We start from the raw sequence: 24,956 nt of genomic DNA, 5'->3' as shown, positions 1-24,956 counted from the left end.
GGACTCACCTGGGGGCGCCTGGGTGGCTCGGTCGGTTGGGCATATGACTTCAGCTTCAGTCATGATTTTGCGGTTCGTGAGTTCTAGCCCTGCATTGGGCTGTGTGCTGACAGCTCACTCAGAGCCTGGAGCCTGCTTTGGATTCTGTCTCTTTCTCTCTGCCCCTCCCCTGTTCACGCTCTGTCTCTATCTCAAACATAAATACATGTAAAAAAAAAAAAAATTAAAAAAGGACTCACCTGATCACATCATGGCTACCTAGGATAATATCCCTTTTGATGAACTCAAAAGATCTTTTTTTTTATTTTTAAGTTTATTCATTTATTTTAAGAGAGAGAGAGAATGTGTGTGTGTGTGTGTGTGTGTGTGTGTGTACACACTTGTGCATGCGCGAAGGGTGGGCGGGAAGGGCAAAGAGAGAGAGAGAGAGAGAGAGAGAGAGAGAGAGAGAGAGAGAGAATCCCAAGTAACCTCCATGCTGTCAGCACAGAACCTGAGCCATGCTCAATCTCAGGAACTGTGAGATCCTGAGTAAGATGAAATCAAGAGTCAGACGCTCAACCAACTTAGTCACCCAGGTGCCACAAAACATTGTAATTATATCTGTACAATACTCCTACTTTGTTACATAAAGTAACATAATTATGAGAGTGGCATCCCAGTTCCTTTGCATATTTTATTGATGAAACTCTGTCCATACTCCATGGTGGAAGACAGCATAGGACACAACACTAAGGGCTAGAGATGATGGAGGGCATCTTACAATTCTGTCTACCATTTGGGAGCATATTTAATTCTTTGAAAAATGTTCAATATGTAACTTAGGAAGATTGAAAGCAGCTTATAGAGTGTTAAAATAGGATAAATGTTAAAGGGTAGTACTAAAATAAACAAAATATAACTGGTTTTCCATGAGTCGTATGAATAATTTATATTTTAGATTCTCAATGTAAAAGCAATGCTTTTACAATCAGAAAATTAGTATCTTGGTTAAGAGCATGGGTGCTGGAAGGAACGGCCTAGGTTTTAGTCCCAGATCTGCAGTTTATTTCCATAGATAAGCTCTATGACAAGGGTAAGCTATCTACACTGAACACTTAAAAACCTTTCTGTTTGTAATAAATCAGACTCCATTTCTGTTGACTGCTGTTAGTTGCCAGGCCCTACCATGCCCTATTCCCCTTCTTCCCTGTGGCTAGGAAATCTCATAGTAAAGCCTGAAGGATTCCTCCTTTTGCACTCAAACCATGGGAGGCTCAAACCATATTCAGGAACCTGCACCTCACTCCTACTGTCTAACCATCACAAACGTCTAGTCAGTTTCTTTTCTCTTCTCTCTCAAGCCATTCTTGTATCTACTTGGGAGTCTACCTTCTTCCTAAAAAATGTTATCATGTGTTACAAACATTTTCATAATCTCTATGTATGTGTGGTGTCAGCTCTCTCGACATCTAAACCAAAATTTGGGGAAGATGCATCTTGCCTCTTCATGGTGACTAAAGAGTTTATTGGTGAAATCAAGTTTAAAATGGTATCAACACATTGTATAACTGTAAGGAGTAAATTTATTAACGTATATAAAAACATTTAAACAGAACCTATACGTAGTAAACACCATATAAATGTTAGCTGTGATATTTATAAAAATTGCTAGTGATCTCATAATTTGCCTTATCTTCCTTCCTCTGTAAGCTATCATTGTTTCATAGTTTTATTTTTTCATTTTTTAATATATACATTTATATATATTTTATAATTTTTATATATTTTTATATTTTAATCTATTTTATGTATAGTTTTTAATATATTTTATAAATATAATTTATATAGTAAATTGTGTTTTGAGTAGTTTTCTAAATTAAGTAAAATTGACTGTGTTTATTATTATTTGAATTGTTTTGACTATTTTTAATCTTTAAGCAAGATTTTATAATTATATATTAAATATACACTTATCTGGAATTTCAAGTTAAAGAATGCTTCTATAATGCTTTTTCTTCACTCTAATGAGAGAGAAATAAAGTATTTTAAAATGGGTTACCACCAAGAGTTCTTTTTAGCCAGCTTCTAGGGCTTACTTATTCATGGAAATAAGTCTTGGGCTTCCTATATGTGTGTCTACTGAACTGTAGAATTAAAAAAAAATTACAGTAATAATTTATGGAATTAGGAATATTTATGGAAACTTTATTCATACTTGCCAAAACTTGGAAGAAATCAAGATGTCCTTTAATGGGTGAATGGATGATCAAACTGTGGTATATCTATTTAATGGAGATTATTTAACAATAGAAATAAATGGGCTATTAAGACATGAGGGGGAAAAAGACATGGGAGAACTTTAAATTTATATGGCTAAATGAAAGAAGCCAATATGAAAAGGCTACATAATATATGATTCCCAAAACACAACATTATGGGAAAGGCAAAAACTACAGAAACAGTGAAAAGATCTGTAGCTCCCTGTAGGGATTCTATAGGGGTGCTGGGGGCAGGAGGTAACAGCAAAAACTACAACACTGAGGTACTTTAGGGCAGTAAAACTATTCTGTGTGATACTCTAATGATGGATACATGTCATTATACATTTGTTAAAACCCATAGAGTCTACACAGAAAAAGCATACCTTAAGGTAAATTATCAATTTTAGCTAATAACCACATGTCAGTATTGGCTCACCATTTGTAACAAATAGACCACACTAATGGAAAACCTTGATAATAGGGAAAATTAGGAAAGGAGAGTAGTGGGGATGCCTGATAACTTCTGCTTAATTTTCTGTAAACTTAAAACTGTCCAATAATTAGTGTATTAATTTTTTTCATCTTAATTTTTCTATTTAAATTTTAGTTAACATACAGTGTGATATTGGTTTCAGAAGTAGAATTCAGTGATTCATCACTTACATACAACACCTAGTGCTCATCACAGCAAGTACTCTCCTTAGTTGCCATCACCCATCTAACCCGTCTCCTACCCACCTCCCGCTGTCAACTGACAGTTTTCTCTGTATCACTAAGAGTCTCTTTTGGTTTCTTTCCCTCTCTCCTCCCTTTTCCTCCTTCCCATATGTTCATCTGTTTTGTTTCCTTAATTCCACATATGAGTGAAATCATATGATATTCGTCTATGATTGACTTTTTCACTTAGTGAAATACATTAATACATTCTAGGGGGCGCCTGGGTGGCTTAGTCGGTTAAGTGTCCAACTCTTGACTTTGGCTCAGGTCATGATCTCACAGTTTGTGGGATTGAGCTCTGTGTTGCTTCTCACTGACAGTGTGGAGCCTGTTTAGGATTATCTCTCTCTCTCTCTCTGCCCCTCCCCCACTCATGCTCTTGCTGTGTCTCTCTATATAGATAAATAAATAAATATTAAAAAATTAATATATTCTACCTCCATCCACATCATTGCAAATGACAAGATTCCATTCTTTTTGATGACTAATATTCCACTATATACCACACCTTCTTTATCCATTCACCAGTCATTGGACATTTAGGCTCTCTCCATAGTTTGACTATTGTTGATAATGCTGCTATAAGCATTGGAGTGCATGTACCCCCTTTGACTCTGTATTTTTGTATCCTTTGAGTAAATACCTAATAGTGAAATTACTGGATTCTAGGATAGTTCTATTTTTAGTATCTTGAGGACCTCCATACTGTTCGGCAGGGTGGCTGCACCAGTTTGCATTTCCACCAATGGTCTAAGAGGGTTCCCCACTCTCTGCATTCTAATAACTGTTGTTTCTTGTGTTATTAATTTTAGCCATTCCAACAGGTATGAGGTAATATCTCATCATGGTTTTGATTTGTATCTGCCTAATGATGAGTGATGTTGAGCATGTTTTCATGTGTCTATTAGTCATCTGGATATTTCCTTTGGAAAAATGTCTATTCATGTCTTCTGTCCATTTCTTAACTGGGTTATTTGTTTTTTTGGGTGTTGAGTTTGAGAAGTTTTTATAGATTATGGATACTAATCCTCTATTGGATATGATATTTGCAAATATATTCTATTCTGTAGGCTGCCTTTTAGTTTTATTGATTGTTTCCTTCACTGTGAAAAAGCTTTTTATCTTTATGAGATCCCAGCAACTTACATTTGCTTTTGTTTCTGTTATCTTCAGTGATGTGTCTAGTAAGAATTTGTTCCAGCAAGGTCAAAGAGGTTGCTGCCTGTTTTCTTCTGTATGATTTTGATGGTTTCCTGTCTCACATTTAGGTCTTTCATCCATTTTTAATTTACTTTTGTGTATGATATAAGAAAGCAGTTCAATTTCATTCTTCTGCATGTAATCATCCAATTTTCCCAACACTTGTTGGGAGACTGTCTGTTGAAGAGACTGTCTTTCTTCCATTGGATAGTCTTTCCTGCTTTGTCAGTGATTAGTTGGCCATATAGTTGGGTGTTCATTTCTGGGTTTTCTATTCTGTTTCATTGATCTATGTGTCTGCCTTTGTGCCAGTACCATACTGTCCGGATGACTACAGCTTTCTAATATAGCTAGAAATCGAGAATTAAGATTCCTCCAGTTTCGTTTTTCTTTTCCAGTATTGCTTTGGATATTCAGTATTGTCTTTGGTGGTTCCATACAAATTTTAGGATTGTTTGTTATAGTTCTGTGAAAAATGATGGTGGTAATTTGATGGGGATTGCATTAAATGTGTAGATTGCTTTGGGTAGTATAGACATTTTAACAGTGTTCTTCCAATCCATAAACATGGAATACTTTTCCATCTCTTTTTGTCCTCTTCAGTATCTTTCATAAGTTCTGTAGTATTCAGAGTACAGATCTTTTACCCCTTTAATTAGGTTATTCCTTGGTATCTTATTGTTTTTGCCAATGGGACTGATGCCTTGATTTTGTTTTCTGCTGCTTCATTATTGGTGTATAGAAATGCAACAAGTTGCTACACGTTGATTTTATATACTTTAACTTTGTTGAATTCATGTATTCTAGCAACTTTTCTTGGTAGTCTTTTGGGTTTTCTACATAGAGTATTGTGTCATCTGCAAAGAGCAAAAGTTTGACTTCGTCATTGCCAATTTGGATGCCTTTAATTTCTTTTTGTTGTCTGATGGCTGAGGCTAAGGCTTCTAGTGCAATGTTAAATGCTAATGGTGAGAGTAGATATCTTTGTCTTGTTCCTGACTGTAGAGGAAAGACTCTCAATTTTTCCCCATTGAGGATGATATTAGCTGTGGGTCTTTGATATATGGCCTTTATGATGTGATGTATGTTCCATCTATCCCTACTGTGTTGAGGGTTTTTTATCAAGAATGGATGCTGTATTTTATCAAATGCTTTTTCTGAATCTCTTGACAAAATCATATAGTTATTATCCTTTCTTTTATTAATGTGTTATATCATGTTGATTGATTTACAGATATTGAACCATCCCTGCAGCCAGGAAAAAAATCCTGCTTGATCACAGTGAATAATTATTTTATGGGACTGTTGAATTAGTATTTTATTGAGAATTTTTGCATCTAGATTCATCAGGGATAATGGCCTGTAATTCTCCTTTTTAGTGAGGTCTTTGTCTGGTTTTGGAATCTAATGCTGGCTTTATAGATATTGAGTTTGTAAGTTTTACTTCTATTTCTCTTTTGTTGTTTTTGTTTTGTTTTGTTTTTTGTTTTGTTTTTCCAAACAATTTGAGAAGAATAGATATTAACCTTTAAATTCCCCCTGGCAAGCCATCTGGCCCATGACTCCTGTTTTTGGGAGATTTTTTATTACAAATTCAACTTATTTGCTGGCTATGGGTGTTCAAATTTTCTATTTCTTCCTGTTTCAGTTTTGGTAATTTTTGAGTTTCTAGAAATTTGTCCATTTCTTCCAGATTGCCTAGTTTGTTGATATATAATTTTTCACAGTATTCTCTTACAATTTTTTGTATTTCTGTGGTGTTGGTTGTGATGTCTCCTCTTTCATTCATGATTTTATCTATTTGGGTCCGCTCTCTTTTCTTTTTGATAAGTTTGGGTTTATCAATTTTGTTAATTCTTTCAAGTAACCAGCTCTTAGTCTTGTTGATCTGTTCTGCTTGTTTTCTCTTATTTGTTTGTTTCTATATCATTTATTTCTGCCCTAATCTTAATTATTTCCCTTATCCTGCTGGCTTTAGGCTTTATTTGCTGCTACTTTTCTAACCTTTTTAGGTATAAGATTAGATATTATGTTTGGAACCTTTCTTCCTTCTTGAAATAGGCCTGAATTGCAATATACTTCTCTCTTAGGACTGCCTTTGCTACATCCCAAAGGTTTTGGACTCTTGTGTTTTCATTTTCATTTGTTTCCATGCAGTTTTTAATTTCTTTGTTAACCCATTCATTCTTTAGTTTAACTTCTTGTATTTGAGAACTTTCCAAATTTTTTCTTGTGGTTGACTTCAAGTTTCATAGTGTTGTGATCTGAAAATATACATGATAAGATGTTGATCTTGTTGTACTTGTTGAGGGCTGATTTGTGAATCAGTATGTGGTCTATTCTGGAGAATGTTCCATGTGCACTCAGTAAGAATGTGTATTCTGCTGCTTTGGGATGAAATGTTCTGAATATAGCCATTAAGTCCATCTGGTCCAATGTGTCATTCAGAGTCATTGTTTCCTTGCTGATTTTCTGCTTAGAGGATGTATCTATTGTTGTAAGTGAGGTATTAAAGTCTCCTTCTGTTTGTGGTATTATTATCATTGAGTTTCTTTGTTTGTGATTAATTGATTTACATATTTGGGTGTTCAAATTGGGGCATAACTATTTACAATTGTTAGGTATTCTTAATGGCTAGACCCCTTAACTATGATATAATGCCCTTTTCATGTCATGTTACAGTCTTTGTTTTAAAATCTAGTTTGTCTAAGTACTCTGGCCTTCTTTTGACCTCTGTTAGCATGATAGATGGTTCTCTATCCCCTTACTTTCAATCTGCAAGTGTCTTTGATTCTGTAATGAGTCTCTTGTAGGCAGCATATAGATGGATCTTGTTTTTATTTACCCATTCTGCTACCATATGTCTTTTGATTGGAACACGTAGTTCATTTACATTCCAAGTGATTGTTGAAAGATAGGAATTTAGTGCCTTTGTGTTGCCTGTGGAGTTGGTGTTTCTGGTGATGCTTGCTTGTCCTTTCTAGTCATTGCTGCTTTTGCTCTTTTTTTTTTTCTTTTTTTTCTTTTCTTTTTTTTCTTTTTTTTTCAAAGGCTCCCATTTAAAGTTTTCTTAATAGGGCTTGTTTAGTCTGTGGTCACAGACTCCTTTAGTTTTTGTTTGGGAAATTCTTCATCTGTGCTTCTATTTTGAATGACCTCCTTGTTGGATAGCACATTCTTGGCGGCATATTTTTCCCCATTAAACACGTTGAATATATCCTGCCACTCCTTTCTGGCCTGCCAGCTTTCGGTAGACATCTGTTGTGAACCTGATCTGTCTTCCCTTGTAGGGTAAGGACTTTTTTCCCTTGCTGCTTTCAGGATTCTATCCTTGTATGTGTATTTTGTGAATTTGATTATAATACGTGTGGACGATGGCCAGCTTTTGTTGAATTTAATGGGAATTGTCTGTGCTTCTTGGATTTTGATGTCTGTGTCCTCCAGATTAGAGACATTTTCAGCTATAATTGTTCATACAAGCCTTCTGCCCCTTTTTCTCTCTCTTCATCTTCTAGGACTCCTATCATATGAATGTTATTATTATTTTAATGAATTGCTGAGTTTCCTATGTCTGCCTTTATGATCCATGCATCACCTTTGTTTCCCTCTTCTTTTCAGCTTCATTATTTTCCCTACTTTATTTTCTATATTGCTAATTCACTCCTCTACCTAGTCCACCCTCATTCATTCATTCATTCATTTATTTATTTATTTATTTATTTACTTACATGTATTTATTATTGAGAGACAGAGACAGACTGTGATCAGGGGAGGGGCAGAGAGACAGGGAGACACAGAACCTGAAGCAGGCTCCAGACTCAGAGCTGTCAGCACAGAGCCCAACGCGGGGCTCAAACTCACAAAGTGTGAGATCATGACCTAAGCCAAGGTCGGACGCTTAACCAACTAAGCCACCCAGGCACCTAAGTCCACCCACATTTTTATGGCCTCCATTTGGGTTTGCATCTTGGTTGTAGCATTTTTAACTTCAGCCTGACTGTATTTTAGTTCTTTTATCTCTGCAGAAAGGGATTAACTTGTGTCTTCTATGCTTTTTTCAACCCAGCAACTATCCTTATAATCACTGTTTTAAATTCTAGTTGAGACTTCTTACTTATGTGTATTTTGATTAAATCCCTGGCCATCATTTCTTCCTGTTCTTTCTTTTGAGGTGAATTCCTCTGTCTTGTCATTTTGGAGGATGAAAAAATAATAGTAATAACAAAATGAAATAAAAGTATTTAAAAAAATTAAAAATCAAGTAAAGGAAGCTAGATCCTAGGTATGTTCTGGTCTGTTTGTTAAGAGAAGCTTGATAGAAAAAAGAAAAGAGAGGGAAAAAAACCTAAAAAACGAAAGGAGTGCCTGGTGGCTCATTTAGTTAAGCATTTGACTTTTCATTTTGGCTCATGTTTTTGGCTCATGTTTTTGTGAGTTGAGCTCGGCATCAGTTTCTGTGCTCTGATCTCATGGAGCTTGCTTGGGATTCTCTGTTTGCCTCACTCTCTGCGCCTCCCCTGCTCACACTCTGTGTCTCTCAAAATAATAATAATAGTAATAATTTTTAAAAACCTAAGAAGCTAAAAAAACATATTAAAAATAAGAAAAAGATTGTTCTTTCTGTATCCAAGAAACAAAAGAAAACAAGAACAAGAACAAAAACGCAAACAAAGAAAGCCAAATGAAGCTAGATCTAGTTCCCCTAGAGCTGAAATTTTATCAGTCTATGGTCAGTAGACTAAAGGAAGGGATTTGTGCTGGTCTTCTGGGGGAGGGACCTGCTGCTCTGATTCTCAGGCTGACTAGCCCTAGTGGAGATGCGCCTAGAGGGCACAGGGAGCAGGGACTTAGTGTGGTAGCTCCGTTCTCCACTTGGTAGTGCGTCTAGCTCACTGGGGCTGATCAGAGTTGTTGGGCTAGTGGTGAAAATGGCTTCACCCCATTCTCTAGTCTCCAGAGGGGGAAGTTTGCACCCTCACAGATGTATGATCAATCATCCCTCCTATGTCCCCCGCTTCCCTCAGCTCCCTGCCTTCCCCCTGTGTCCAAGCTGTCCTCCTACCAGGTGTCACCTTCCTCCAGAGTTCTATTTCAGACACAGCTGTATTTCAAAACTCCACACTTCAGAGACCCTGATGGCTTGGACCAGCAGTGATCTTTTCGGGGATGGTCTTGCTGCACTGTGTCCAGGGCTGGTTTGTCCCAGGCAACACTTGCACCCCTGTACAGTGGCAGTGGCTCAGAGTTTATGATAAATTGCAACACACAGCTGGTGCCAGGTTTTGCTGCTCTCAGCCAGCATCTTTGTTCCTATCCTGGTGAACGTGGTGGCTTGATGGTGACTGCTGGGTCTTTTGCCCAGGGAGAGGCTGTATCACCTCTTCCAAATGCACTCCAGGCTGGGGAACTGCTCCTCTCTGTATGACCCAGGGGATCCTCAGACCTCACTGCCCACTCCTGGGGCTCCACCCGCTCCTCGACAGAGCACTACCAGGAGTTGAGCTCTGAAACTTGAGACTCTGATCCACTCTTTAAAAAAAACAAAAACAAAAACAAAAAACAAAAAAAAACAAAAAAAAACTGGTGTTATTCAAACCCTTTCCTTTTTTCCTTGTCACTGATTTTGAGGAGTCCCCTGTGTGTGTTTTCACTCTTTCTTTCTAGCTACTTTCAGGGGAAGTGCTTTCTTGTGCAAACTTCATGTGCTGCTCTCTCTCCAGCTCTGTCTTTGACCTCTCCCTGAAAACGGCTTCCCTTGCCTCTGTGGCAGCACAGCTCTTATCTCCCCCAATTCACCTCTCCACACTGTGTACCTGCAGCATTCTCTTCCTAAAATTACCTAGATTGTTTTATTAATCCTCACATCGATTTTCTAGGCATTCAAAATGGTTTGATGTTGATCTAGCTGTGTTCCAGGGATGAGAGAAGTCCAGGGTTTCCTTACTACTCTGCCATCTTAACCCCTCCTCCCAGTCTATTAATTTTTTAAATAAGAGGTTAGAATGATGACTGAGGGCATTGCTAATCCTGAATTAACTTTTAAATTATCAAAGAATGATACAGTTATGTTCATTATTATATAAGTGTTAAACACTTTTATTATCCTTGTACTTTAAAAAGATTTGTGCATCATGTCCATGACTTCTATCAATGTTTTGGGACATTCAATTAAATAACAAATCTATTTCCTAAATAATCTGGATCAAGGATTCACATTTGATGCTTTTTTTTTTCCTTAAAAGGAAAGATTTTCCTAAACTTCTTTTCATATGCTACATAGGTCCTAAAATCAGTTCTCAAGTAAGAAAAATAATGTGTAATCATAAGTACTTAAGTTGCCATAAAATAGTAAAGCTAGAAAAAAATCCATTCCTTCATTTAATCACTAGTGTATACTATTCCCTCCTGTAGAAGCAAACCATTAAAACAAGAGAGTTATATTCAGATATAATGCTGCAATAAAGGAATTAATCTATCCCACCAAGAATATTGATATTGAGTGTTCTCTTTCTTTGCCTCTTTTTTTTTCAGATTGAGGTAGAGTTGTTGATATGTAACCTTATGTAACTTTAAGATATGCAAAGTATTGATTTGATACATTTATATGTTAAAAAATGATCACCACCAGTTACCTACTATCTCCATCATGTCACATATTGTTTCTTCTTTGTGTTGAGAATATTTTAAGACTTGTGTTTTAGAAACTTTGAAGTATGTATTACAGTGCTGTGAACTACAGTCACAGTGCAGTGTGTTAGATCTCCAGAACTTACTCATTCTCTTAATCAAGTTTGTACCATTTGGCCAATATCTCCCATATCTTCAGTACCTCTGCTCTCTTCTGTGAGTTCAATTCCACAATGTAAGTGATACAGCACAGTAGTTGGGTTTGTCTGAGATATCTCCGCATGTCTTCAAGGTCCATGTTATAGCAAATGGAAGGATTTCCTTTTGTCTCCTAACTGGATGACATTTCATTGTATGTCACTGCATCTTCTTTATCCATTTATGCATTGATGGTCACTTAGTTTGTTGCCATATTTTGGCTAATGTGAACGATGCTGCAATGAACCTAAGGGTGTAGGTATTTCTTTGATACCTTGTTTTCATTTCCTTTGGATGTATACCCCAAAGTGGGATTACTAGATTGTATGTTAATTCTATTTTTAATTTTTTTCAGAAAAAAATACTGTTTTCTGAAATGGCTGAACCAATTTACTTTATCACCAATAGTACACAAGGGTTCCCCTTTCTCCGCATACTCACCAACACTGCTTATCTCTTAACTTCTTGGTGATGGCCATTCTCACAGGTGTGAAGTGATAGATCATTTTCGTTTTCTGAATTTCCCTGATGATTAGTGATTTGATTCTGGTCTTGAATTTCAGCAAATGAGGTATTCTTATTACTTTCACAACTTACCATGCAAATTATTCCTTCTTCATTCAAATAACTTCAGAAAGAAATGATTTACCTCTTAATTTTCTTCTCTGCCATAAATATGTTTCTCATAATGAGAAGGTCATTCAGGGGCACTGGGGTGGGGGGTGGGTGGGCATAGACATTTCATTCTGTGTCTATGTGGTGATTGGGGCATGTCAGATAGTAGTTACTGTCAAGATCTCCAGAATTATCACATCAAAGCCTGAACGTCCTTTGCCTTTCACTGTCTTTGTGTACAATGTGTGTGGCTTACCTTGTGCATAGTACATGCTCAAGAGATGTTTGCTATGCGTACAGCATGATACTTAGTAAGTAGCCAGAGCTAGACTGGTCTTTGTGTGACTTTTGACTCTGCCAACCACCTTTTCCTTGATTAGCTGTTTGGATAAATCACAACATAGCTCTGAACTCAGTTTCCTCATCGGTAAGTTGAGGATAATGAGTTCTCTGTTTTAGAGTTGAAATACAATGGCATTACAATACAAACTCCACAAAGGCTGCGATTTTATTTTCTATGTAGTTAACTGCTGTAATCCTGGTGGCTAACATGTGCTTAATACATGTCTGGCATTCAATATATATTATTTGAATGGATTACATTTGCTGATGCTTGGCAGATCATTATAAGGCCTTTTAAATAGTTTGATTTTTAGGACGAATCCTTAAACTAACATGTTATTATTGTCCTCTTGTGACAGGAAATAAAACAAAGATGGTTTAAATAACCTGCTAGCAAGTGTCATAAAGACAATTCAAAGCCAGACAACTGAATATAGAGGTCCATGATTCTACTCTTTTTGCTATCATATTATATCATAAAGTATGTAAAGTCCTGAAAAAATATTAAGTGTCTAAAAAATGCTCATACTTGGTCTATTTCAGGAGAATCATTAAAACTGGAATTTCTGGTTCAATTAGGCTATTGGGTTCATTTAAAATAAAAAAACAGTAACACAAAACCTGAAATTCCCCAGATAGTCAGTTCTACATTAAACCGTGTACTTTTCTCTAATTTGTGTTTAGTTTTCGTAATGAAGGGCTAAGGAAAGTCCTGATTCATACAAGCACAACTTTTATACCTAGGAAAAGTGACCAGTTCCAAAACATTTAATAGACCTGTACAGACTAAGTAATATTTTCAACTTGTGGGGCATAAGGTCAAATGCTGTGCCTATTATTTGTAAAAGAGAAAAGCAAATTCTGTTTTACTTACGATATAAATGTAATTCTACACTGGGTCATATCGTAAATATTTCCTTACTGTGATGACGTTCACTGAAGTTTTCATTGTCCCTAGGGTAAGTCTATCTCTGGTTTTATTACTGAAGTTACAATCATCCTCACCTCAACCTACTACCATTGGCTCTGAAAATTTGTAAGGTAAACTTCACTAGTTGTCCTTGAAAAATGAAGTGAAGAAAAAATGAATATGTAAAGATGTTGAAATATTTGAGAAGCAACACCATATGCAGCTTAATTTTCTAGGAGTAGTCTGAGAGCCCTGATCTAGGAAAAGGAACAAACAGTGAAGAGTGCTATTAACAGCTTATATCCCAGGTCAGTTATTATGATATCCTTGTTTCCTTTCTGCCTTGGAAAGTTCTTTCTCCATCCCCTGAGCTAGGTATATGGTGAATCTGTTATAGTTAAAGTCCCAGCTTCGCTGGCAGCTAACTGTGCCATGTGATTAGATGATTAGGCAGTGGAATATGAATAGAAGTCATGTATATAACTTCTGCCTTAAATGCTTAAAAAATGCAGATGCCTGCCCTCCACCTCATTTTGTCCTCTCAGGCCAGAGTGTAGATGTGACGCTGAGGCAGATTTGACTATGGAGAAAAGGTTTGACACCTTGGATGATGACGGAGTAACAGGTTGGAAGGTACCTGGGTCCCTAAGGCAGGGTTGTTATTCTCTTTGGAATGCTTTACTATTTCTGGCCTTGGATAGTTGAGAGCAAAGCACACTTCTATTTTGTTTAAATCATGACGTGCAGAGATCTGTTCATATCAACAATTCAGTTTTCAAATGATATATTCCTGGGATGAAGTGTAGATAACAACACCATCACAACTACTGTCAGCAATGAGAATGACAACTGCTTATTAAGCAAGTTCTCTGCGCCTGGCATTGTGCTGTTCATTTTAAACACATGATTTCATTGATACTTTGAAACAATCGAATGATGTATATATTATTCTGAGACTTAGCTGAAAATTTTCTTAGTCATCTTCTCTCTGTCATTAGTTAGAAAATAAGCGCTAAGATTGAAACCCAGGTCAGTTTAATTGCAAGCCTTGCGAAGTATAATGCAAATTTATTCCACTTTCAGCTTTCCAACGGTTAATTTAGTGCCTTATTATAAAAGAAGGTCTTCTATACTAACTCTCACGACACCATTAATGAATTTAAACTGAAAACAAAATGTGGTTATGTTTCCATGATGTTAAATTAATTCATGCTGATTTTATTATTTTCCATTTTGTTTCATTGTTTCACAAACTCTCTATTGAATACTTTGTGAAGGATATTTCTAGAGTTGGGTAAACAAAGCTAAGAGCACAGTATCATCCTGTGAAGTAGGAAGGGAGAAATGTATAAGTGAATCATTGTAGCACTGATGACAATATACATTTAGAAGGTTACACAGTGGGGATTACAGAGACTACAGGTGGCAAGACACAACTTTCGTGCAGTGTGAAAATTTGAATTGACCTTAAAATGTAATGCATTAGGGGCACCAGGGTGGCTCAGTTGGTTAAGCATCCCACTTTTGATTTCAGCTCAGGTCGTGATATCATGGTAGTGAGGTTGAGCCCCACATCTGGTTCTGCACTGAATGGGGAGCCTGCTTAGGATTCTCTCCCTCTCTCTCTGTCCCTCTTCCCTGTGCTCTCTCTTTCTCCATCTCTCTTTCTCTCTCTTCCTCTCTCTCTCTCTCAAAATGTTAAAAAAGAACTCAGTTTAAAAAAAATGTTACGTATTATAATATGGGAGATAGGGGATATTTCAAGGGTGAACAATGTAAACAAAAAGTTGGAGCTAAAAATGAACTTGATACTGAAGAACTGACTTATTGGGAGTGAAGATTACCACTGGGCGTAGCATAATAAAGGGCCATCAGTACAGCTTGAGGCTAAAAGGTAGAGAAACTGGTGTATCAATATATAGTACCAGATTAAAGAAAAATCTTAGAGATAACATTTGGATCACAAGATTAAAGTGACAGTTTAGAAAGATGAATCAGATTTCTGGTTTGTATTCAAAAGAGGAAGAACTGAAAAGAAGAAAATGAGTTAAATTGTTAAAGTAATTCAGGAATGAAGTACACAACCACTGATTTTTAGGTAGGGTCAAAATGGAAAAAAAATATGTAACTACTAGAAAAGAAGAATATGAAAGACTTAGAGGCTATCTGGTAAAAGGTACATTGCAAATACTATCTCTAGATCACTGTTTACTGTTTCTGTTTCAAAATCACAGGTTCATGGGCAGCTATTATCAGGTTATGAATAATCATGTTTTCATCCTGTTTGACTAATTTTTGAAAGGTTAGGAGGGTTGAAAATGGAGGTAGTGTCATCACAGTGTGGCGAATGAAGGAGAGTGCAAAATAGCTTTGAAAATTGGAGATGTCAGGGAATATCTAGGTTGAGTGGTCCCTTTTCCTTGCTTTGTTTTTGTTTTCATAATTTCAGAAGCAAGTGCCAAGCTAAAAGAAAAAAAAAATATTGGAAAAATGATCTTAGAAACTAGATACTTAAGTTATCTAAAAATTCTTAATAACTGAGGTCTCTTAGTAACTGTGTAACTGAGTAGCATTTCTTTTACCCACAAGAGAATCATTATCTTCACTCTTGAAATGTCAGTTTAAACATTAGAATTCTAAATGGTTTTTGTTCAGCCCTATAGTCCTCTCTCCCTAGTCTTTAAATAATCCATTAGCATCAAGATACTCACTTTCAATGCAGTGTATGGTTGGATTGTATAATCATCTACATTTTATACATTAAAAAAAAAAGGGGATCTTCACAGATACATGCCACTGTGCATGCTTTTTAGCCTCAGGTAAAATAAATAAAAACTTTGCTTCTCAAACTAAGGTTTGGAAGCTTTCTATGTGAATTTAGATTTAAATGTAAATTTTTGACCGCAGATATATGCATATATATTTTTGACACTCTTTACCAGTTGACTTCATTCTAATTCGCAACCTCTATTATATCTGCAACATATACCAAGGAATTGGATTTAGGTGTTAATCTTAAAGTTTCCCCCACTGAGAAAGTGGAGTGAAAGTTTCAAAGAAATCTCTGCAAACAGGGCTCCAGCACTAGGACACCAGCGCAGAGTCAGTGCTGATTCAAATCTCTAATGGGATGGTAATTTAGTGCAAGAAGAATTCACTCATTAAAAAAAAAAAATACATACATACATACATACAGGTGCGTTACACTTTGATATTTTGTTTTCTTACTGTTTTATTATTCTTCCAAAATCTGTATTTGGTCCAGAAGGAAACAATCCAATTCTAAGAAACACATAAAGTGCAGCCATGTGTGGTGAGGAGTGAAGATACACAGTGGGAGAATTCAGAATTAAAAGTCTATTTAGTTTCCTTCTATTTCCCTCCCTTCAGATGGACTAAAATTTAGGTCTCAGAATTATTCACTGTCAAATATGACAGAGGAAATTGGCAGAGAGAAGGAAAAAAGTTTCACAGAGGAAAGGATATTATTGTTCCTTGGGTTAGCCTGTTGGAAATAGTGTCTAATGAAAATGACAAGGGCAGTTGAAATAGATATTCATTGAGTGTAAAGACAGTGTCCCAAATTATAAGCAGAGGAGAACACAATGGGTGTTTATTATCAAAATGGTGCTTGTGCCTTCACGTTGATAATTGTAATAAAATTAATAGCTCAGGGGTTAGTTGGAACAGAAAGAATAAAGTTAGTCCTGAGTATGACATTTGGGCAGTGTGTGGCACTGAATATTGTAATCACATTAGCTGAATTGGTCCACATGGCAATAAATAAGAGGTATGAGGCAAAAAGATAGGTGAATGTTGATGTCAATGGGCCAGAAAAGCAGGTGCAAAGAGTAAACAACAGACATTAAAAACCTGAAGGCAGTATTAGACAACGAACTAAAAACGCTTCATAGATAATTTGCACTGAAGGCTGTGTGTTGACCGTAATAGCAGGGATCATTTTATGGTGAAAACAAATCTGAGACCAAGAACAATACATAAGAAATCTAGGAGCCCAGGATATCAGGTGTTCAGATACGTAAGACACTTGAGAAATTTAAACCACAGGACACAGAAAAAACAACAACAACAACAAAAAACCAAAACCAAAAACAAACAACCCTAAGGCTGAAATTTTTGTCTCTACACATCTGTGAAGAGAGAGCTATCTGTTCTTTACTGTTGAAGGATTAGTGATTAATGGAGACTCCACCCATGATCCACCCGTGGTAATTCAGTCCAAATATGTGTGGAAGTAATTGTGACACAAAAATTCTGTTAACTAACATTCATAGTGCTTTTTTTCCACATAGTTCTTTCTGGTTTCTCATGTCCAAGGTTCAAAAATCATTATGACATTGTATATGAGATGTGTTTAAATGAGGCAGCTGGCCGTGTAATTAAAATCGTGGGGTCTAGATTGGGGCAGTTTTGTATGTCTTCTAGGTCATCTTAAGGGGAGACCCGTAGTATATCATCAACTCCTGAAAACTAGTTCTGTTTCGTTATGACCAAGTAACGCTCCTACATTTGACTCTGCAAAGGTAAAAGAGATTATTTGCCATTTTGATGAATCCATTCTGGTACTTAATATAACCCTCCTGTCCATGATGTTTCATTGATTTTGTACTTTCTTTATAAGAAAACACAAATTATCCTAAGGATACTTAACTTTGAATGTCATTGAATGTCAAAGATGGAAGGAAAGGCCGTATGAGTAGAAAAGAATAAAGAGGATAGTTATTTATTATATTTTTGAGAGCATGGCTTTTTCCTACCCATTTATAAAATCCTCTTCAACAGTTTTCTGCTTCTATCACTTTATTTTCCATACTTTTTTGTCTTAAGCATAGCTCTTCTAACATCCTTAAATCTTGAAATGAAGAAATACATGATTATATATGGTCAGATAGGTGCTTTGACTTCCTTTTTATTTTAAATTCAAACCTTAAGTTACAGTTTCATGACCGCACACACTCTCATTCTCTTTCTCCCTCACCGTTATTATTTGTTTAAAGAGGCTTTAAAATATGACTTATGAAAACCCATTGCTGTTTATTTATTTTAAATATAGCTTATTGTCAAGTTAGCTAACATACACTGTATACAGTGTGCTCTTGGCTTCAGGAGTAGATTTCCATGATTCATTGCTTACACGAAGCACCCAGTGCTCATCCCAACAAGTGCCCTCCTCAATGCCCATCACCCATTTTCCCCTCTCCTCCGCACCCCCCCCCCCCATCCATCAATCCTCAGTTTGTTATCTGTAATCAAGAGTCTTTTTTGGTTAGCCTCCCTCTTTGAAACTATTTTTCCCCTTCCCTTCCCCCATGGTCTTCTGTTAAGTTTCTCAAGTTCCACATATGAGTGAAAATATATGATACCTGTCTTTCTCTGACTGATTTATTTCACTTAGCATAATACCTCCAGTTCCATCCACATTGTTGCAAACGGCAAGATTTCATTCTTTCTCATTGCCAAGTAGTATTCCATTGTATATATAAACCACATCTTCTTTATCCATTCATCAGTTGATGGACGTTTGGGCTCTTTCCATAATTTGCCTATTGTTGATAGCGCTGCTATAAACATCGGAGTGTATGTGGCCCCTATGAATAGGCACTCCTGTATCCTTTGGATAAATTTCTAGTAGGGCTATTGCTAGGTTGTAGGGTAATTCTATTTTTGATTTAGTTTTAAAGGGTAGCTACTTCAAATAGAAGACACATTGAAGTTCTTTGCAAAGTTGTTAAAGGAATTTTTTAATATACAGAAATCTGTTCTTTAAAAAAAAATATTGAACCAGATTGTTGTCACGTCCTATATTCTCTTAGCAAATATGGTCAGTGCCTCACACACATCCCTCTTGCACTTAACCTGTCAAGCCATGACACTCCCAATTTCCAACTTGCAGTATCCATTGATATTTGCTAGTAGGTTCTCTTTGGCACAGGAGCCCTCTCAGTCTGGACCCAGGATTGAGGGAAGGACTGGGGATGTCAGTGTTTTTTGGAGAAGCTATCAAGAGAAGGTCCCTCAGCCCTGAACTATGTGTTCTATACTTGCTTCTCAGGTTTCCCAGAAAGATCAAGTTCTAGTTTCCCACAGTAGTAATTTTCTTGATGATATAGCATTTAACTGCCTCTTCTCCTTCCTTCCTCACTTCGCTGTTTGCTCACATTTCTTGAGCATGCCTTCCAAATAAAGTCATTTCCACTCAAATTGTAGCAGAATTTTTTTTTGGGGGGGGTACTCAACCTAAGAGGGTCTCATGTTGCCTTATCTTCAGTATTTGTGGAAATGGTGACATAGTAATTTTGTAAACAAAACAGCATCAGGAAAGGATTTTTATTATAAAGTTCTTGATGTAAATATCCTGGTATGAAGCTCAGAGCAATGATTCAAAAAGAAAAATGTTTTTCTTTAAACTGAGCAGAAGCAGTGACATCTTAGTTATGTAAAACTATTATTTTTTGTCAATTGGGTTTAAAAGTAGGAGTAAAAGATGCTGTCATTATATGAGTCACAAAAATTATCTGATTCTATTGACTCCTTATTTCAGTTCACTCTAATTGATTTCAATTCAGGTTTTCGTTAAAACGAAGCACAGTGGACAATACCAAAATAAAGAGGTCATTTTCCTTAAAGCATTTATGAAGTAGTTGTGATGTAAGTATCCATACATGAAAATATTAATCAACACTGAATATCATGCATAGGCCTTTGACAGAATTGGAAATAGGTAAAAATTTTGAAACCAACAAAAGTGAGAAATCCTGTTTAATGGGTTCTCTACTGGGATCACTCCACTCATTCCATCCCAGCATCAGGTCCCATGGCTTCAACTGCCAGCCAGTTGCTGATATCTTCTAGATTTAGTTCTCCAGCCTTGACTACTCTTCTGAATTCTAAAGTCTTATACCCTGCCTTCTACTTCCTGTCTCTGTTGATATCTGCTAGGCATGTCAGACCTATCGTGGTTAAATTGGGGCTCTTGGTTTTGGCCCCCACCTATTTATCTCCCAGTCTTTCCCCCGAATTTCGAAATCACCAAGTCATCCAACTAGTTGCTCAAGAACCTAGTTCTTATTAAATTCAGTGCAAGGCATGTTTCACGTTCCTGCAGCATACGTTGCTAATGTGTCTCTTCTCTCCATCTTCATTGTTGGCTGAGAATCTAAGCATAAACCACTTCTCCCTTGAGATCTTTCTTCTTCCATTCTTGTTTCTCTGCAAGCCATTTTCTACTTAGTAGCCTGGGTAATCTTTCTAAAAATCTCTAAAAGAGAAATTAGATCATGATTCTTGCCCTTTTCAAATCCTCCAGGGACTTTGGCTGCACTGTAATAAAAACTCCTAGCTCCTGCTTCTAATCTCTCACCTCATCTCCTGCCACTGATTTCTCTGCTGTGTTCCAGCCACCGGGCTGTGTTGATCTGTCTCAAACATGCCAAGTGTCTCCTTACTTCAGAGTCTCTACAATTGACATCTGAAGTACTTTGTTTCCATTTGCATAGGTTAGTTTCTTGTTTTTACTCCTGTCTCAATTCAAACATTTCCTCCTCACCTGAACTTTTTTCGGCATGCAGTCTAATGTTAGCTATCTAGTTACTTTCATTCAGATCACTCTGTAAGTTGCACAAGCAAAGGGACCACATTCTTTTGCTTACCAGTAAATTCACCAGCATCAGTGTCACTACCAGGTACCAAATAGGTGCTCGACACATGGATATAGAATAACAAATGGAATGAATAAAAGGGAATCAATTGCCTGAGAGTGAGGTGCAGATTATCTTCAGAAAGACTGAGAGAAATAATATGCAAAGAGGAGATGGTTGTGCAACTCCAGTAGTCAGGTGGGGATTCCTGAATGGGGTGAGTCACATCTGTACTTGAAGAGGCATGGCTTTGTCTTGGAGAGGAAGACCAGTTTTTGCCACCATTGTGACTGTGTATTTGGATATGAGCTGGGATGTTCCAGGAAAGCCAAGAGAGAAACATGTCTGGAGAGGGAGGAGTAGTGGTAAGAAGGTGAGGTAAATTGGCCTTAATGTTCAGTCTGTGTTAAGATTTGACCTAGGGTACAAAATGAAACCATTGTCTGTATTGGTGGATGAATGGCATGAAGCATAAAAAAAATTACCACACCTAAATAATTTGGAGCCTTGTTGCAGAATAAAAGCCTTATAGTGCGTAGTAACCTATGTGTTTTTCTGAATTGCTGCCTGGAACAAGATGTTAAAAATAGGAGCTTTGTTGTCCCGCACAGGTGTGAGTGTGCGTGAAGATAGCGCTTTTCTAGCTGTCTGACCTTGAAGAGATACTTAATCTCTGCTCAACTCCAAACTATAATTTGCCAATTGCAAATTGTAGGATTAATTTCAAAAACATATATAAATCATTCAATGTTATTGCCTGACATAAGAAGAGATTAATAAATGTGATCATTGCCATTACCAGTATTTTAAACCATAGTATTGGATGTGAGTTCCAGCCTAGAGGTTTAGATTGTATGTATGTATGTATGTTTGTATGTATGTATGCATGTATGTATGTATGTATTTATTCATTTATAAAACTTTTTTTTAAATATGAAATTTATTGTCAAATTGGTTTCCATACTAGATTGTTTTTTTGATTCAGCAGTATCAGCTACCTCTTTGTCTTTCCACCCACCACCTGGGTGCTGACAAATGATGATACCAGTGATGAAAATGGTAGTGTTAAGTTTAGTTAAAGAAATGCTTCATGATGAATAACAATAATTCATCTTGTAGGTGGCAGAATTATCTTGTAGGTGGCGGAAAGCATTGGGCCGAAAGATAAATTTGAATCATGACATTTTGCATGTCACATATTGGCATGTGGCTAAATCTTGAATAAAATGAAATTTTATTAAACACTGAACTATATGAAGGTATTTTTTTAGGTCTTTATACTCAACTAGTAGTGGAATGAATGCATTCTTGAAAAGTTCATTTATTCACTCACAAACACTGAGAACTGACAATAGGTCAATCAGTATTCACTGAACTTGGGAAATGTGATGTGTAAAAAGCAGACATGAGCTTGTTCTCATGGAGCTTATGGTATAATGAGAGAGACAGGTACAGGGTGGTAAGTGATAGAAAAGAGAGATGATTTCAAGAGATTTTGTAATAAGGAAGTTTTACCAGAAACCTAAGTTTATATAAAAATATTTATGTTACAGTAACTTATATTGCTTTTAGAACATGGTGTCACCATGACAAGTGAGAAAAGGGATCTGTTAAAGACCAAGTTCAATGTTTTTAATGAGAGGTTACTAATAGTATAGGTAATTGTCATTTTGAATTCAGTACAATAAATTAACAGTAATTTGGTCTTCATTTGTCATTTACCTGTGTATCTGTATAGGTATGTACATGTGTATGTGTGTATATTTAGTGGTGCTTCATTTACTACAGAACGTCTCAGCCCATCTTCTCTTGTCTAGCATTTCTCTGAGTAAGAAAAAAAAATCTTCAACAATTCCTCGTGCCTGTATAATATGTGTTCTCCCTTCTCTGACCCTTTGGAGAAACTACTTGTAAAATGGGGCTTCCTCACCCATGTCATCAGAATTTACAGTTCTTTTTTTTTCTTTTCAGATTTTTAAAAATCTTTATTTATTTTTGAGAGAGACAGAAACAGAGCGAGAGCATGGGAGAGGCAGAGAGAGAGAGGGAGACACAGAATCTGAAGCAGGCTCCAGACTCCGAGCTGTCAGCACAGAGCCTGATGTGGGGCTCAAACCCATGGACCATGAGATCATGACCTGAGATGAAGTCGGAGGCTTAACCAACAGAGCCACCCAGGCACCCCAGACTTTACATTTCTAAGCTAGTGACTTAGCATGGATCTGTGTAGTTTAACATTGTCTCCCTGAGTTAAAGCTTCAGTATTAATTTTATGCTAGATTGCTCCACATAAGTGGGATCCTTTGGAGACCTTACACTGAAAATACCTGAAACTGGACTTATTACTATTCCTGATTGCTCAGTTTGTCCATGTATTCCAGCTCTTGGTGAATGCCATTGCCATTCATCTTGATACCCAGATCATAGTTGTGGAGGCTATGCTACAGTCCTTTCTTTTCTTCTTCACTTTATATTCAAATACATTTTAAGTTTATTTATTTATTTTGAGAGAGAGAGGGAGAGGGCACATGTGTGCCAGCAGGGGAGGGGCAGAGAGAGAGGGAAAGAGAGAATCCCAAGCCGACTCTACACTGTCAGCATGGAGCCCAATGTAGGGCCTGATCTCACGAAACGTGAGATCATGATCTGAGCCAAAATCAAGAGTCAGACACATGAACACTGAGTCACCCAGGAGCCCGTATATTCAATTTGTGAACAAGTCCTGTCAATATCCTCTGTAATTTTATCTTATTCTCTATTCTCACAGCTTCTGCCTTGGGTTGGCTCTAAATCTTCTCTCACCTATACTGATTCACGAATGTTCTAACTTTTCCCCTCCTCCAATTCAGTTAGCTCTCCATGTTGTCCTCCATATTAGACCAAACTTCTTCATTTTCAACATCCATATTGTTTTCATTCCCCATTCTGAAGCTCTCTGAGTTACTTGCCATTGCTATTCCCAGCACTGTTTTGTCCTAGTGATTTCAGGTGTTTGTCTTGTTTTGTTTTGTTTTGTTTTCTTGTTTCATGACCTTGGGTAATTTCTTCTTATGCATGTGCAGATTACTACTCCAGCAAGAATCCTAGAGAACCTGCTACTGCCTCTGAAATTCTTTGTGTATCTCCCTCCTATTATTCTGCCTCATAAATTCTAGCTGCTTTGGCCCTTCTGAAATTGAATTTCTTTGTTTTTATTTCTTGAAATTCAAATTAGTTAACATATAGTGTAGTATTGACTTCAGGAATAGAATTTAGTGATTCATGACTTATATACAACACCCAGTGCTCATCCCAACAAGTGCCCTCCTTAATGCCCATCACCCATTTAGCCCATCCCCCCACCCAATACCCCTCCAGCAACCCTCAGTTTCTTCTCTGTATTTAAGGGTCTCTTATGGTTTGCCTCCTTCTCTGTTTTTATCTTATTTTTCTTTTCATTCCCCTATGTTCTTCTGTTTTGTTTCTTAAATTCCACATATAAGTGAAATCACATGATGTTGGTCTTTCTCTGACTGACTTACTTCACTTAACATAACACACTCTAGTTTGCTCCTATCTCAAATCAGTGAGACTGCCATACTCTGGATTTCCCTGCTCTGAACTGTAGCAGGGAAACTGCCCCCTGGTGGAAAGCAGAGGAAATCACTGGGCTCCTCTCTCAGCTTGTCCCACGGATCACAAGACCACGCTTCTAATGTCTGCTGTCTTCCAATGTTTGCCAGTGTCTAAAAATTATTATCATATATTTTATCCAGTATTCTATATGTTTAAAATCCAGGAGGTTGAATACATTTTTTGTTATTCCATCATGCTCAGAAACAGCAATTCAGAAATATGAAATTTCAAAAAGAAAAGTAATGAGTTTACATTGATATTGCCAATTCATATTTAAGGATATGGTGTCTTTTAAAAAAATTTAGCTTTCATCATTAACATAATTATTTATCATTCAGTATTAATTTAGAAGTAATATTAGACAACAATATATACATTTTCTTAGCATATGTCCCATTGACCAGGATTTAAGTCAGATGAGATTATTCTTTACTTCTCTGCACAGACATGCAGACATTTTGCAATAGATCTGACCAAAATTGTCAAGGTGATAAAAAAACAAGAAAGTCTGAGAAACTTGCACAACCTGGAGGGTATTAAAGAGACATGATTACTAAATGTAATGGGATGGGATTGCGGAATACAAAAAAGATAATAGGTTAAACTAAGGAAATCTAAATTATGGATGTTAGGTAATAATATGAGTGTTGGTTCACCAATTGTAACAACTGTGCCATACTCATGTAGTATCTTAACAATAAGGGAAATCATGTAAATGGAAGGGGCACATATAAAAACTCCAATATCTGATCAATTTTTCTGTAATTCTAAAACCTTTTAAAAACAGTCTGTCATTTTTTTGAAAGACATTTTAAAAAGTATTAGCTGTTA

This window comes from Acinonyx jubatus, chromosome B2 (assembly GCF_027475565.1).
Source record: "Acinonyx jubatus isolate Ajub_Pintada_27869175 chromosome B2, VMU_Ajub_asm_v1.0, whole genome shotgun sequence".
Classification (NCBI taxonomy): Eukaryota; Metazoa; Chordata; class Mammalia; order Carnivora; family Felidae; genus Acinonyx; species Acinonyx jubatus.
The sequence above is the reverse complement of the archived record's forward strand: the minus strand, read 5'-3'. Positions refer to the sequence as shown.